We start from the raw sequence: 17,310 nt of genomic DNA on the forward strand, positions 1-17,310 counted from the left end.
TTCTGCTTGACCCCAACCTGCAACCACTCATTACTGACCTTTGGCTTGTTCCTCAACTATACTTCTGCTTGACCCCAACCTGCAACCATGTGTTACTGACCTTTGGCTTGTTCCTCAACTACACTTCTGCTTGACCCCCCAACCTGCAACCATGTGTTACTGACCTTTGGCTTGTTCCTCAACTACACTGACCCCAACCTGCAACCATATGTTACCAACCTTTGGCTTGTTCCTCAACTACATTTCTCCTTGACCCCAACCTGCAACCATGTGTTACTGACCTTTGGCTTGTTCCTCAACTACACTTCTGCTTGACTCAACAGAACTACGCTTCTGCTTGACCCCAACCTGCAACCACTCATTACTGACCTTTGGCTTGTTCCTCAACTACTCTTCTGCTTGACCCCCCAACCTGCAACCATATGTTACCAACCTTTGGCTTGTTCCTCAACTATACTTCTGCTTAAACCCAACCTGCAACCATATGTTACCAACCTTTGGCTTGTTCCTCAACTACACTTCTGCTTGACCCCAACCTGCAACCACTCATTACTGACCTTTGGCTTGTTCCTCAACTATACTTCTGCTTGACCCCAACCTGCAACCATGTGTTACTGACCTTTGGCTTGTTCCTCAACTACACTTCTGCTTGACCCCCCAACCTGCAACCATGTGTTACTGACCTTTGGCTTGTTCCTCAACTACACTGACCCCAACCTGCAACCATATTTTACCAACCTTTGGCTTGTTCCTCAACTACATTTCTCCTTGACCCCAACCTGCAACCATGTGTTACTGACCTTTGGCTTGTTCCTCAACTACACTTCTGCTTGACTCAACAGAACTACGCTTCTGCTTGACCCCAACCTGCAACCACTCATTACTGACCTTTGGCTTGTTCCTCAACTACTCTTCTGCTTGACCCCAACCTGCAACCATATGTTACCAACCTTTGGCTTGTTCCTCAACTATACTTCTGCTTGACCCCAACCTGCAACCATATGTTACCAACCTTTGGCTTGTTCCTCAACTACACTTCTGCTTGACCCCAACCTGCAACCACTCATTACTGACCTTTGGCTTGTTCCTCAACTATACTTCTGCTTGACCCCAACCTGCAACCATGTGTTACTGACCTTTGGCTTGTTCCTCAACTACACTTCTGCTTGACCCCCCAACCTGCAACCATGTGTTACTGACCTTTGGCTTGTTCCTCAACTACACTGACCCCAACCTGCAACCATATGTTACCAACCTTTGGCTTGTTCCTCAACTACATTTCTCCTTGACCCCAACCTGCAACTATGTGTTACTGACCTTTGGCTTGTTCCTCAACTACACTTCTGCTTGACTCAACAGAACTACGCTTCTGCTTGACCCCAACCTGCAACCACTCATTACTGACCTTTGGCTTGTTCCTCAACTACTCTTCTGCTTGACCCCAACCTGCAACCATATGTTACCAACCTTTGGCTTGTTCCTCAACTATACTTCTGCTTGACCCCAACCTGCAACCATATGTTACCAACCTTTGGCTTGTTCCTCAACTACACTTCTGCTTGACCCCAACCTGCAACCACTCATTACTGACCTTTGGCTTGTTCCTCAACTATACTTCTGCTTGACCCCAACCTGCAACCATGTGTTACTGACCTTTGGCTTGTTCCTCAACTACACTTCTGCTTGACCCCCCAACCTGCAACCACTCATTACTGACCTTTGGCTTGTTCCTCAACTACTCTTCTGCTTGACCCCAACCTGCAACCATATGTTACCAACCTTTGGCTTGTTCCTCAACTATACTTCTGCTTGACCCCAACCTGCAACCATATGTTACCAACCTTTGGCTTGTTCCTCAACTACACTTCTGCTTGACCCCAACCTGCAACCACTCATTACTGACCTTTGGCTTGTTCCTCAACTATACTTCTGCTTGACCCCAACCTGCAACCATGTGTTACTGACCTTTGGCTTGTTCCTCAACTACACTTCTGCTTGACCCCCCAACCTGCAACCATGTGTTACTGACCTTTGGCTTGTTCCTCAACTACACTTCTGCTTGACCCCCCAACCTGCAACCATATGTTACCAACCTTTGGCTTGTTCCTCAACTACATTTCTCATTGACCCCAACCTGCAACCATGTGTTACTGACCTTTGGCTTGTTCCTCAACTACACTTCTGCTTGACCCCAACCTGCACCCACAGGTCCATATATACAGAATACGAACAGATACTGAGAATTACACCCGGCATACAGGACAAGAGAAGTAGTACTGTGCAGAGTCCATACATACAGAATAAGAACAGATACCGAGAATTACACCCGACATACAGGACAAGAGAAGTGGTACTGTGCAGAGTCCATACATACAGAATAAGAAGAGATACCGAAAATTACACCCGACATACAGGACAAGAGAAGTGGTACTGTGCAGAGTCCATACATACAGAATAAGAACAGATACCGAGAATTACACCCCACATACAGGACAAGAGAAGTGGTACTGTGCAGAGTCCATACATACAGAATAAGGACAGATACCGAGAATTACACCCGACATACAGGACAAGAGAAGTAGTACTGTGCAGAGTCCATACATACAGAATAAGAACAGATACCGAGAATTACACCCGACATACAGGACAAGAGAAGTGGTACTGTGCAGAGTCCATACATACAGAATAAGGACAGATACCGAGAATTACACCCGACATACAGGACAAGAGAAGTAGTACTGTGCAGAGCCCATACATACAGAATAAGAACAGATACCGAGAATTATACCCGACATACAGGACAAGGGAAGTAGTACTATGCAGAGTCCATACATACAGAATAAGAAGAGATACCGAGAATTACACCCGACATACAGGACAAGAGAAGTAGTACTGTGCAGAGTCCATACATACAGAATAAGAAGAGATGCCGAGAATTACACCCGACATACAGGACAAGAGAAGTGGTACTGTGCAGAGTCCATACATACAGAATAAGAACAGATACCGAGAATTACACCCCACATACAGGACAAGAGAAGTGGTACTGTGCAGAGTCCATACATACAGAATAAGGACAGATACCGAGAATTACACCCGACATACAGGACAAGAGAAGTGGTACTGTGCAGAGTCCATACATACAGAATAAGAACAGATACCGAGAATTACACCCGACATACAGGACAAGAGAAGTAGTACTGTGCAGAGCCCATACATACAGAATAAGAACAGATACCGAGAATTACACCCGACATACAGGACAAGAGAAGTAGTACTGTGCAGAGTCCATACATACAGAATAAAAACAGATACCGAGAATTACACCCGACATACAGGACAAGAGAAGTAGTACTGTGCAGAGTCCATACATACAGAATAAGAAGAGATACCGAGAATTACACCCGACATACAGGACAAGAGAAGTAGTACTGTGCAGAGTCCATACATACAGAATAAGAACCGATACCGAGAATTACACCCGGCATACAGGACAAGAGAAGTAGTACTGTGCAGAGTCCATACATACAGAATAAGAACCGATACCGAGAATTACACCCGGCATACAGGACAAGAGAAGTAGTACTGTGCAGAGTCCATACATACAGAATAAGAACAGATACCGAGAATTACACCCGACATACAGGACAAGGGAAGTAGTACTATGCAGAGTCCATACATACAGAATAAGAAGAGATACCGAGAATTACACCCGACATACAGGACAAGAGAAGTAGTACTGTGCAGAGTCCATACATACAGAATAAGGACAGATACCGAGAATTACACCCGACATACAGGACAAGAGAAGTGGTACTGTGCAGAGTCCATACATACAGAATAAGAACAGATACCGAGAATTACACCCCACATACAGGACAAGAGAAGTGGTACTGTGCAGAGTCCATACATACAGAATAAGGACAGATACCGAGAATTACACCCGACATACAGGACAAGAGAAGTGGTACTGTGCAGAGTCCATACATACAGAATAAGAACAGATACCGAGAATTACACCCCACATACAGGACAAGAGAAGTGGTACTGTGCAGAGTCCATACATACAGAATACGAACAGATACTGAGAATTACACCCGACATACAGGACAAGAGAAGTGGTACTGTGCAGAGTCCATACATACAGAATAAGAACAGATACCGAGAATTACACCCGACATACAGGACAAGAGAAGTGGTACTGTGCAGAGTCCATACACACAGAATAAGAAGAGATACCGAGAATTACACCCGACATACAGGACAAGAGAAGTGGTACTGTGCAGAGTCCATACATACAGAATAAGAAGAGATACCGAGAATTACACCCGACATACAGGACAAGAGAAGTGGTACTGTGCACAGTCCATACATACAGAATAAGAACAGATACCGAGAATTACACCCGACATACAGGACAAGAGAAGTAGTACTGTGCAGAGTCCATACATACAGAATAAGAAGAGATACCGAGAATTACACCCGACATACAGGACAAGAGAAGTGGTACTGTGCAGAGTCCATACATACAGAATAAGGACAGATACCGAGAATTACACCCGACATACAGGACAAGAGAAGTGGTACTGTGCAGAGTCCATACACACAGAATAAGAAGAGATACCGAGAATTACACCCGACATACAGGACAAGAGAAGTGGTACTGTGCAGAGTCCATACATACAGAATAAGAAGAGATACCGAGAATTACACCCGACATACAGGACAAGAGAAGTGGTACTGTGCAGAGTCCATACATACAGGATAAGAACAGATACCGAGAATTCCACTTGGACTAGACACTAGAGGAATGATATATACATTTTTGCAGTGTTACACTGCCCCCTAGTGGTGGATATGGTATTAGCTCTGGATATATAGGGAATACAGGGAGTGGTATATAATGAGCGCTGGGTGATGCGGATGATCTTTGTCCTCCATTATGAGATTATAATTTTTTTCTCCAAATTACAGTCATGTGATCTGTCTATTAAAGCAGAACTCCGCTGATCGCTGCCTCCATCTGGTCGTCCTTTTCATCTTGTTGGGAATGTCTCAGAAAAGAATGAATGGAGGGAGTCAGCCCCGGGAAATCTCTTCTTTTTATTACAGAGATGCAAATATATTTAAAAAATGATACAAATATCAATCGTATTTAGGCACCTACGGGCGTGGACGGGCGTGGACGGGCGTGGGCCAACCATTCATTTCAATGGTCTGCTCTACGCTCAATGGTCCCCGACTTTCACTCTGCAGCCAACCACATGGTACTGCGGCACCGGGCAGCTTGGTTCGCGTGAAATCACACACGTTTGCAGATGCCTGGGGGTGGGGGCATTGGAGACATGCTTGGCCAGTCCATCACCTTTACCCTCAGCTTCTTTAGCAAGGCAGTGGTGGTGTTGGAGGTGTGTTTGGGGTGGTTATCATGTTGGAATACTGCCCTGCGGTCCAGTCTCTGAAGGGAGGGGGGTCATGCTCTGCTACCCTTGTTGGTGATCACAGAGGTCAGCTGGTGTGTTCGTTCCCGTCATGGGAATTACGGGGATTAGGTAAGTATGAGGGGGGCTGCAGCACAGGAGGTTTTTCACCTTAATGCGTTCTAGGCAAGCGTTTACAACCCCTTTAATGTGCTTCTTCTTGAGCCACTCCTTTGTTGCCTTGGCGGTATGTTTTGGGTCATTGTCATGCTGGAAGACCCGTCCATGACCCATCTTCAGTGTTCTGGATGAGGGAAGAAGGTTCTCCTCCAAGATTTTACAATACACGGCCCCGTCCATTGGCCCCTCAATGCGGCAAAGTTGGCCTGGACCTTTATCAGAGAAACAGTCCCAAAGCACCATGTTCCCCCCTCCGTGTGTGACTGTAGGGATGGTGTTCATGTTCCCCCCTCCGTGTGTGACTGTAGGGATGGAGTTCATGTTCCCCCCTCCGTGTGTGACTGTAGGGATGGTGTTCATGTTCCCCCCTCCGCGTGTGACTGTAGGGATGGTGTTCATGTTCCCCCCTCCGTGTGTGACTGTAGGGATGGTGTTCATGTTCCCCCCTCCGCGTGTGACTGTAGGGATGGTGTTCATGTTCCCCCCTCCGCGTGTGACTGTAGGGATGGTGTTCATGTTCCCCCCTCCGTGTGTGACTGTAGGGATGGTGTTCATGTTCCCACCTCCGTGTGTGACTGTAGGGATGGTGTTCGTGTTCCCACCTCCGTGTGTGACTGTAGGGATGGTGTTCATGTTCCCACCTCCGTGTGTGACTGTAGGGATGGTGTTCATGTTTCCACCTCCGTGTGTGACTGTAGGGATGGTGTTCATGTTTCCACCTCCATGTGTGACTGTAGGGATGGTGTTCATGTTCCCCCCTCCGTGTGTGACTGTAGGGATGGTGTTCATGCTTCCACCTCCGTGTGTGACTGTAGGGATGGTGTTCATGTTTCCACCTCCATGTGTGACTGTAGGGATGGTGTTCATGTTCCCACCTCCGTGTGTGACTGTAGGGATGGTGTTCATGTTCCCCCTCCATGTGTGACTGTAGGGATGGTGTTCATGTTCCCCCCTCCGTGTGTGACTGTAGGGATGGTGTTCATGTTCCCCCCTCCGTGTGTGACTGTAGGGATGGAGTTCATGTTCCCCCCTCCGTGTGTGACTGTAGGGATGGTGTTCATGTTCCCCCCTCCGTGTGTGACTGTAGGGATGGAGTTCATGTTCCCCCCTCTGTGTGTGACTGTAGGGATGGTGTTCATGTTCCCCCCTCCGTGTGTGACTGTAGGGATGGAGTTCATGTTCCCCCCTCCGTGTGTGACTGTAGGGATGGTGTTCATGTTCCCCCCTCCATGTGTGACTGTAGGGATGGAGTTCATGTTCCCCCCTCTGTGTGTGACTGTAGGGATGGTGTTCATGTTCCCCCCTCCGCGTGTGACTGTAGGGATGGTGTTCATGTTCCCCCCTCCGTGTGTGACTGTAGGGATGGTGTTCATGTTCCCCCCTCCGCGTGTGACTGTAGGGATGGTGTTCATGTTCCCCCCTCCGCGTGTGACTGTAGGGATGGTGTTCATGTTCCCCCCTCCGTGTGTGACTGTAGGGATGGTGTTCATGTTCCCACCTCCGTGTGTGACTGTAGGGATGGTGTTCGTGTTCCCACCTCCGTGTGTGACTGTAGGGATGGTGTTCATGTTCCCACCTCCGTGTGTGACTGTAGGGATGGTGTTCATGTTTCCACCTCCGTGTGTGACTGTAGGGATGGTGTTCATGTTTCCACCTCCATGTGTGACTGTAGGGATGGTGTTCATGTTCCCCCCTCCGTGTGTGACTGTAGGGATGGTGTTCATGCTTCCACCTCCGTGTGTGACTGTAGGGATGGTGTTCATGTTTCCACCTCCATGTGTGACTGTAGGGATGGTGTTCATGTTCCCACCTCCGTGTGTGACTGTAGGGATGGTGTTCATGTTCCCCCTCCATGTGTGACTGTAGGGATGGTGTTCATGTTTCCACCTCCGTGTGTGACTGTAGGGATGGTGTTCATGTTTCCACCTCCATGTGTGACTGTAGGGATGGTGTTCATGTTTCCACCTCCATGTGTGACTGTAGGGATGGTGTTCATGTTCCCACCTCCGTGTGTGACTGTAGGGATGGTGTTCATGTTCCCACCTCTGTGTGTGACTGTAGGGATGGTGTTCATGTTCCCCCCTCCGTGTGTGACTGTAGGGATGGTGTTCATGTTCCCACCTCCGTGTGTGACTGTAGGGATGGTGTTCATGTTTCCACCTCCGTGTGTGACTGTAGGGATGGTGTTCATGTTTCCACCTCCATGTGTGACTGTAGGGATGGTGTTCATGTTTCCACCTCCGTGTGTGACTGTAGGGATGGTGTTCATGTTTCCACCTCCATGTGTGACTGTAGGGATAGTGTTCATGTTCCCACCTCCGTGTGTGACTGTAGGGATGGTGTTCATGTTCCCACCTCCATGTGTGACTGTAGGGATGGTGTTCATGTTCCCACCTCCGTGTGTGACTGTAGGGATGGTGTTCATGTTTCCACCTCCATGTGTGACTGTAGGGATGGTGTTCTTAGGGTCATAGTCAGCATTTTTCTTCCTCCGAACACGGCGAGTCGAGTTAAGGCCAAAGAACTCAATTTAGGTCTCATCTGACCACAGAACTTTCCCCCCATCCTTCTCTGAATCATTTAGATGTTCATTGGCAACTTCAGACGGTCCTGTACATGAGGAGGGGGACCTGTACATGTGTCTTTCTGAGGAGGGGGACCTGTACATGTGTCTTCCTGAGGAGGAGGACCTGTCCATGTGTCTTCCTGAGGAGGGGGACCTGTCCATGTGTCTTCCTGAGGAGGGGGACCTGTACATGTGTCTTCCTGAGGAGGGGGACCTGTACATGTGTCTTCCTGAGGAGGAGGACCTGTACATGTGTCTTCCTGAGGAGGAGGACCTGTACATGTGTCTTCCTGAGGAGGGGGACCTGTACATGCGTCTTCCTGAGGAGGGGGACCTGTCCATGTGTCTTCCTGAGGAGGGGGACCTGTCCATGCGTCTTCCTGAGGAGGGGGACCTGTACATGTGTCTTCCTGAGAAGGGGGACCTGTGCATGTGTCTTCCTGAGGAGGGGGACCTGTACATGTGTCTTCCTGAGGAGGGGGACCTGTACATGTGTCTTTCTGAGGAGGGGGGCCTGTACATGTGTCTTCCTGAGGAGGGGGACCTGTACATGTGTCTTCCTGAGGAGGGGGACCTGTCCATGCGTCTTCCTGAGGAGGGGGACCTGTACATGTGTCTTTCTGAGGAGAGGACCTGTACATGTGTCTTCCTGAGGAGGGGGACCTGTACACGTGTCTTCCTGAGGAGGAGGACCTGTACATGTGTCTTCCTGAGAAGGGGGACCTGTACATGTGTCTTCCTGAGGAGGGGGACCTGTCCATGTGTCTTCCTGAGGAGGAGGACCTGTCCATGTCTCTTCCTGAGGAGGAGGACCTGTACATGTGTCTTCCTGAGGAGGAGGACCTGTACATGTGTATTCCTGAGGAGGAGGACCTGTACATGTGTATTCCTGAGGAGGAGGACCTGTACATGTGTATTCCTGAGGAGGGGGACCTGTACATGTGTCTTCCTGAGGAGGGGGACCTGTCCATGTGTCTTCCTGAGGAGGGGGACCTGTACATGTGTCTTCCTGAGGAGGGGGACCTGTACATGTGTCTTCCTGAGGAGGAGGACCTGTACATGTGTCTTCCTGAGGAGGAGGACCTGTGCATGTGTCTTCCTGAGGAGGGGGATCTGTCCATGTGTCTTCCTGAGGAGGGGGATCTGTGCATGTGTCTTCCTGAGGAGGGGGACCTGTACATGTGTCTTCCTGAGGAGGAGGACCTGTACATGTGTCTTCCTGAGGAGGGGGACCTGTACACGTGTCTTCCCGAGGAGGAGGACCTGTACATGTGTCTTCCTGAGGAGAGGGACCTGTACACGTGTCTTCCTGAGGAGGGGGACCTGTCCATGTCTTCCTGAGGAGGAGGACCTGTAGATGTGTGATCCTGAGGAGGAGGACCTGTAGATGTGTATTCCTGAGGAGGGGGACCTGTACATGTGTCTTCCTGAGGAGGGGGACCTGTCCATGTGTCTTCCTGAGGAGGGGGACCTGTACATGTGTCTTCCTGAGGAGGAGGACCTGTACATGTGTATTCCTAAGGCGGGGGACCTGTACATGTGTCTTCCTGAGGAGGAGGACCTGTACATGTGTCTTCCTGAGGAGGGGGACCGGTCCATGTGTCTTCCTGAGGAGGGGGACCTGTGCATGTGTCTTCCTGAGGAGGGGGACCTGTACATGTGTCTTCCTGAGGAGGAGGACCTGTACATGTGTCTTCCTGAGGAGGGGGACCTGTACACGTGTCTTCCTGAGGAGGAGGACCTGTACATGTGTCTTCCTGAGGAGGGGGACCTGTACACGTGTCTTCCTGAGGAGGGGGACCTGTCCATGTCTTCCTGAGGAGCGGGACCTGTCCATGTCTTTCTGAGGAGGAGGACCTGTAGATGTGTGATCCTGAGGAGGAGGACCTGTAGATGTGTATTCCTGAGGAGGAGGACCTGTACATGTGTCTTTCTGAGGAGGAGGACCTGTACATGTGTCTTCCTGAGGAGGGGGACCTGTACATGTGTCTTTCTGAGGAGGGGGACATGTACATGTGTCTTCCTGAGGAGGGGGACCTGTCCATGTGTCTTCCTGAGGAGGGGGACCTGTACATGTGTCTTCCTGAGGAGGAGGACCTGTACATCATGTCTTCCTGAGGAGGAGGACCTGTACATGTGTCTTCCTGAGGAGGGGGACCTGTACATGCGTCTTCCTGAGGAGGGGGACCTGTCCATGTGTCTTCCTGAGGAGGGGGACCTGTCCATGCGTCTTCCTGAGGAGGGGGACCTGTACATGTGTCTTCCTGAGGAGGGGGACCTGTGCATGTGTCTTCCTGAGGAGGGGGACCTGTACATGTGTCTTTCTGAGGAGGGGGGCCTGTGCATGTGTCTTCCTGAGGAGGGGGACCTGTACATGTGTCTTCCTGAGGAGGGGGACCTGTCCATGCGTCTTCCTGAGGAGGGGGACCTGTACATGTGTCTTCCTGAGGAGGGGGACCTGTACACGTGTCTTCCTGAGGAGGAGGACCTGTACACGTGTCTTCCTGAGGAGGGGGACCTGTTCATGTGTCTTCCTGTGGAGGAGGTCCTGTCCATGTGTCTTCCTGAGAAGGGGGACCTGTACATGTGTCTTCCTGAGGAGGGGGACCTGTCCATGTGTCTTCCTGAGGAGGGGGACCTGTCCATGTGTCTTCCTGAGGAGGGGGACCTGTGCATGTGTCTTCCTGAGGAGGGGGACCTGTACATGTGTCTTTCTGAGGAGGGGGGCCTGTGCATGTGTCTTCCTGAGGAGGGGGACCTGTACATGTGTCTTCCTGAGGAGGGGGACCTGTCCATGCGTCTTCCTGAGGAGGGGGACCTGTACATGTGTCTTCCTGAGGAGGGGGACCTGTACACGTGTCTTCCTGAGGAGGAGGACCTGTACACGTGTCTTCCTGAGGAGGGGGACCAGTTCATGTGTCTTCCTGAGGAGGAGGACCTGTCCATGTGTCTTCCTGAGAAGGGGGACCTGTACATGTGTCTTCCTGAGGAGGGGGACCTGTCCATGTGTCTTCCTGAGGAGGGGGACCTGTCCATGTGTCTTCCTGAGGAGGGGGACCTGTACATGTGTCTTCCTGAGGAGGAGGACCTGTACATGTGTCTTCCTGAGGAGGGGGACCTGTACATGTGTATTCCTGAGGAGGAGGACCTGTACATGTGTATTCCTGAGGAGGAGGACCTGTACATGTGTATTCCTGAGGAGGGGGACCTGTACATGTGTCTTCCTGAGGAGGGGGACCTGTCCATGTGTCTTCCTGAGGAGGGGGACCTGTACATGTGTCTTCCTGAGGAGGGGGACCTGTACATGTGTCTTCCTGAGGAGGAGGACCTGTACATGTGTCTTCCTGAGGAGGAGGACCTGTACATGTGTCTTCCTGAGGAGGGGGACCTGTCCATGTGTCTTCCTGAGGAGGGGGACCTGTGCATGTGTCTTCCTGAGGAGGGGGACCTGTACATGTGTCTTCCTGAGGAGGAGGACCTGTACATGTGTCTTCCTGAGGAGGGGGACCTGTACACGTGTCTTCCTGAGGAGGAGGACCTGTACATGTGTCTTCCTGAGGAGAGGGACCTGTACACGTGTCTTCCTGAGGAGGGGGACCTGTCCATGTCTTCCTGAGGAGGAGGACCTGTAGATGTGTGATCCTGAGGAGGAGGACCTGTAGATGTGTATTCCTGAGGAGGGGGACCTGTACATGTGTCTTCCTGAGGAGGGGGACCTATCCATGTGTCTTCCTGAGGAGGGGGACGTGTACATGTGTCTTCCTGAGGAGGAGGACCTGTACATGTGTATTCCTAAGGCGGGGGACCTGTACATGTGTCTTCCTGAGGAGGAGGACCTGTACATGTGTCTTCCTGAGGAGGGGGACCTGTCCATGTGTCTTCCTGAGGAGGGGGACCTGTGCATGTGTCTTCCTGAGGAGGGGGACCTGTACATGTGTCTTCCTGAGGAGGAGGACCTGTACATGTGTCTTCCTGAGGAGGGGGACCTGTACACGTGTCTTCCTGAGGAGGAGGACCTGTACATGTGTCTTCCTGAGGAGGGGGACCTGTACACGTGTCTTCCTGAGGAGGGGGACCTGTCCATGTCTTCCTGAGGAGCGGGACCTGTACATGTGTCTTCCTGAGGAGGGGGACCTGTACATGTGACTTCCTGAGGAGGGGGACCTGTACACGTGTCTTTCTGAGGAGGAGGACCTGTACATGTGTCTTCCTGAGGAGGGGGACCTGTACACGTGTCTTCCTGAGAAGGGGGACCTGTCAATGTCTTCCTGAGGAGCGGGACCTGTACATGTGTTTTCCTGAGGAGGGGGACCTGTACATGTGTCTTCCTGAGGAGGGGGACCTGTACATGTGTCTTTCTGAGGAGGAGGACCTGTATATGTGTATTCCTGAGGAGGAGGACCTGTACATGTGTCTTTCTGAGGAGGGGGACCTGTACATGTGTCTTCCTGAGGAGGGGGACCTGTACATGTGTCTTCCTGAGGAGGAGGACCTGTACATGTGTCTTGCTGAGGAGGAGGACCTGTACATGCGTCTTCCTGGGGAGGGGGACCTGTACATGTGTCTTCCTGAGGAGGGGGACCTGTCCATGTGTCTTCCTGAGGAGGGGGACCTGTACATGTGTCTTCCTGAGAAGGAGGACCTGTACATGTGTATTCCTGAGGAGGAGGACCTGTACATGTGTATTCCTGAGGAGGAGGACCTGTACATGTGTATTCCTGAGGAGGGGGACCTGTACATGTGTCTTGCTGAGGAGGAGGACCTGTACATGCGTCTTCCTGAGGAGGGGGACCTGTACATGTGTCTTCCTGAGGAGGGGGACCTGTCCATGTGTCTTCCTGAGGAGGGGGACCTGTACATGTGTCTTCCTGAGAAGGAGGACCTGTACATGTGTATTCCTGAGGAGGAGGACCTGTACATGTGTATTCCTGAGGAGGAGGACCTGTACATGTGTATTCCTGAGGAGGGGGACCTATACATGTGTCTTCCTGAGGAGGGGGACCTGTCCATGTGTCTTCCTGAGGAGGGGGACCTGTACATGTGTATTCCTAAGGAGGGGGACCTGTACATGTGTCTTCCTGAGGAGGGGGACCTGTACACGTGTCTTCCTGAGGAGGGGGACCTGTCCATGTCTTCCTGAGGAGCGGGACCTGTACATGTGTCTTCCTGAGGAGGGGGACCTGTACATGTGTATTCCTGAGGAGGAGGACCTGTACATGTGTCTTCCTGAGGAGGGGGACCTGTACATGTGTCTTCCTGAGGAGGGGGACCTGTACATGTGTCTTCCTGAGGAGGAGGACCTGTACATGTGTCTTCCTGAGGAGGGGGACCTGTACATGTGTCTTCCTGAGGAGGGGGACCTGTACATGTGTCTTGCTGAGGAGGAGGACCTGTCCATGTGTCTTCCTGAGGAGGAGGACCTGTACATGCGTCTTCCTGAGGAGGGGGACCTGTACATGTGTATTCCTGAGGAGGAGGACCTGTACATGTGTCTTCCTGAGGAGGGGGACCTGTACATGTGTCTTCCTGAGGAGGGGGACCTGTACATGTGTCTTCCTGAGGAGGAGGACCTGTACATGTGTCTTCCTGAGGAGGAGGACCTGTACATGCGTCTTCCTGAGGAGGGGGACCTGTACATGTGTCTTCCTGAGGAGGGGGACCTGTCCATGTGTCTTCCTGAGGAGGGGGACCTGTACATGTGTCTTGCTGAGGAGGAGGACCTGTACTTGCGTCTTCTTGAGGAGGGGGACCTGTATATGCGTCTTCCTGAGGAGGAGGACCTGTACATGCGTCTTCCTGAGGAGGGGGACCTGTACATGTGTCTTCCTGAGGAGGGGGACCTGTCCATGTGTCTTCCTGAGAAGGGGGACCTGTACATGTGTATTCCTAAGGAGGGGGACCTGTACATGTGTCTTCCTGAGGAGGGGGACCTGTACACGTGTCTTCCTGAGGAGGGGGACCTGTCCATGTCTTCCTGAGGAGCGGGACCTGTACATGTGTCTTCCTGAGGAGGGGGACCTGTACATGTGTTTTCCTGAGGAGGAGGACCTGTACATGTGTCTTCCTGAGGAGGGGGACCTGTACATGTGTCTTCCTGAGGAGGGGGACCTGTCCATGTGTCTTCCTGAGGAGGGGGACCTGTACATGTGTCTTGCTGAGGAGGAGGACCTGTACATGTGTCTTCCTGAGGAGGAGGACCTGTACATGTGTCTTCCTGAGGAGGGGGACCTGTACATGTGTCTTGCTGAGGAGGAGGACCTGTACATGTGTCTTCCTGAGGAGGGGGACCTGTACATGTGTCTTCCTGAGGAGGAGGACCTGTACATGTGTCTTCCTGAGGAGGAGGACCTGTACATGTGTCTTCCTGAGGAGGAGGACCTGTACATGTATCTTCCTGAGGAGGGGGACATATTGTTTGCAGCTCAATTATCTCCTATGATCATGAGCGCCATCCAGTGGCCATAATTGGTATTTTCCTGAAATATCTCAACCGAAAAAAAAAAGAAAAAAAATCATTACAGCCACTAGATGGAGCTGCTGGTCATAGGAGATGATGATATTACAAACAATACGGTGATCTGATGAAGTTCGTGTTTTATACAGAGACCTCATAGGGGGGCATTGCACGATGCTAGAGCCTTTGTAAAGCCATCCCGGGTGCAGCTATACATGCTCATTAGATATGCAGGCTCCGCCTTCTTCTTACTGGTGTAACACAACAGTTGTACCTTTCCGATTCTCATATCTCACTGCCGCCTCCAGGAACTCCCCGCAGTCTCTGATGTCATCAAACGCACACAATGCTCCTGGCAGCCCATGTGATCTACAGCTCAGAGGATTTAGAGTCACATGACAGAGCGGCCATTTTTTTTTATCCGAGGAGTGAAGGAGGAAGTTATGGCTTACACACAGACCCCGCCCCCAACCTCCAACCCAGATCACCTCTTTGGCTTTGATGGTCATGGCAATCACATGAACTTTGTTTATAAACCAAGTTTTAGGGTTATCATAAGGGTTAGTGTTGGAGTTACTATTAGGGTTATAATTCAGGTTAGTGTTGGGTTTACTATTAGGGTTATAATTAGGGTTAGTGTTGGAGTTACTATTAGGTTTATAATTAGGGTTAGTGTTGGGGTTACTATTAGGGTTACCAATATGGTTAGTGTAAGGGTTACCATTAGGGTTAGTGTTGAGTCAAAGATTAGGGTTACGATCAGGGTTACTGTTGGGGTTACTATAAGGCTTATCATTAGGGTTAGTGTTGGGGTTACTATTAAGGTTATACTTAGGGTTAGTGTTAGGATTACTATTAGGGTTACCATGAGGATTAGTGTTGGGGTTACTATTAGGGTTACCATTAGGGTTAGTGTCAGGGTTACTATAGGAGTTATCATTAGGGTTGGTGTTGGAGTTGCTATTAGTTTTACCATTAGGGTTAGTGTTGGGGTTACTATTAGGGTTACCATTAGGTTTAGTGGGGTATCATTCTGGTTAGTGTAAGGGTGTTAGGGTTACTATTAGAGTTAGTGTAAGAGTTAACATTAGGGTTGGTGTTGGAGTTGCTATTAGTTTTACTATTAGGGTTAATGTTGGGGTTACTATTAGGATTACCATTAGGGTTAGTGTTGGGGTTACTATTAGGGTTACCATTAGGGTTAGTGTAAGGGTTACCATTAGGGTTAGTGTTGGGGTTACCATTAGGGTTAGTGTTGGGGCAACGATTAGGGTTACAATCAGGGTTACTGTTGGGGTTACTATAAGGCTTATCATTAGGGTTAGTGTTGGGGTTGCTATTAAGGTTATACTTAGGGTTAGTGTTGGGGTTACTATTAGGGTTACCATTAGGGTTAGTGTCAGGGTTACTATAGGAGTTACCATTAGGGTTGGTGTTGGAGTTGCTATTAGTTTTACCATTAGGGTTAGTGTTGGGGTTACTATTAGGGTTAGTATTAGGGTTACCATTAGGTTTAGTGGGGTACCATTCTGGTTAGTGTAAGGGTGTTAGGGTTACTATTAGAGTTAGTGTAAGAGTTAACATTAGGGTTGGTGTTGGAGTTGCTATTAGTTTTACTATTAGGGTTAATGTTGGGGTTACTATTAGGGTTACCAATAGGGTTAGTGTTGGGGTTACTATTAGGGTTAGTGTTGGGGTTTACTATAAAGGGTTATAATTAGGGTTAGTGTTGGGGATACTATTAGGGTTATAATTAGGGTTAGTGTTGGGGTTACTATTAGGGTTACCATTAGGGTTAGTGTAAGGGTTACCATTAGGGTTAGTGTTGGGGTTAGTATTAGGGATAGTGTTGGGGTTACTATTGGGGTTACCATTAGGATTAGTGTTGGGGTTACCATAGGGGGTTACCATTAGGGTTGGTGTTGGAGTTGCTATTAGTTTTACCATTAGGGTTAATGTTGGGGTTACTATTAGGGTTGCCATTAGGGTTAGTGTAAGGGTTACCATTAGGGTTAGTGTTGGGGTCACTATTAGGGTTAGTGTTGGGGTTACTATTAGGGTTACCATTAGGATTAGTGTTGGGGTTACCATTAAGGTTTGTGTTGGAGTTGCTATTAGTTTTACCATTAGGGTTAATGTTGGGGTTACTATTAGGGTTATAATTAGGGTTAGTGTTGGGGTTACTATTAGGGTTAGTATTAGGGTTACCATTAGGTTTAGTGGGGTACCATTCTGGTTAGTGTAAGGGTGTTAGGGTTACTATTAGAGTTAGTGTAAGAGTTAACATTAGGGTTGGTGTTGGAGTTGCTATTAGTTTTACTATTAGGGTTAATGTTGGGGTTACTATTAGGATTACCATTAGGGTTAGTGTTGGGGTTACTATTATGGTTAGTGTTGGGGTTTACTATAATGGTTATAATTAGGGTTAGTGTTGGGGATACTATTAGGGTTATAATTAGGGTTAGTGTTGGGGTTACTATTATGGTTAGTGTTGGGGTTTACTATAATGGTTATAATTAGGGTTAGTGTTGGGGATACTATTAGGGTTATAATTAGGGTTAGTGTTGGGGTTACTATTATGGTTAGTGTTGGGGTTTACTATAATGGTTATAATTAGGGTTAGTGTTGGGGATACTATTAGGGTTATAATTAGGGTTAGTGTCAGGGTTACTATTAGGGTTACCATTAGG

Source organism: Lithobates pipiens, unplaced genomic scaffold, assembly GCF_037356315.1.
Source record: "Lithobates pipiens isolate NorthernLeopardFrog02 unplaced genomic scaffold, aLitPip1_a1.2 Scaffold_30, whole genome shotgun sequence".
In the NCBI taxonomy this organism is placed as follows: domain Eukaryota; kingdom Metazoa; phylum Chordata; class Amphibia; order Anura; family Ranidae; genus Lithobates; species Lithobates pipiens.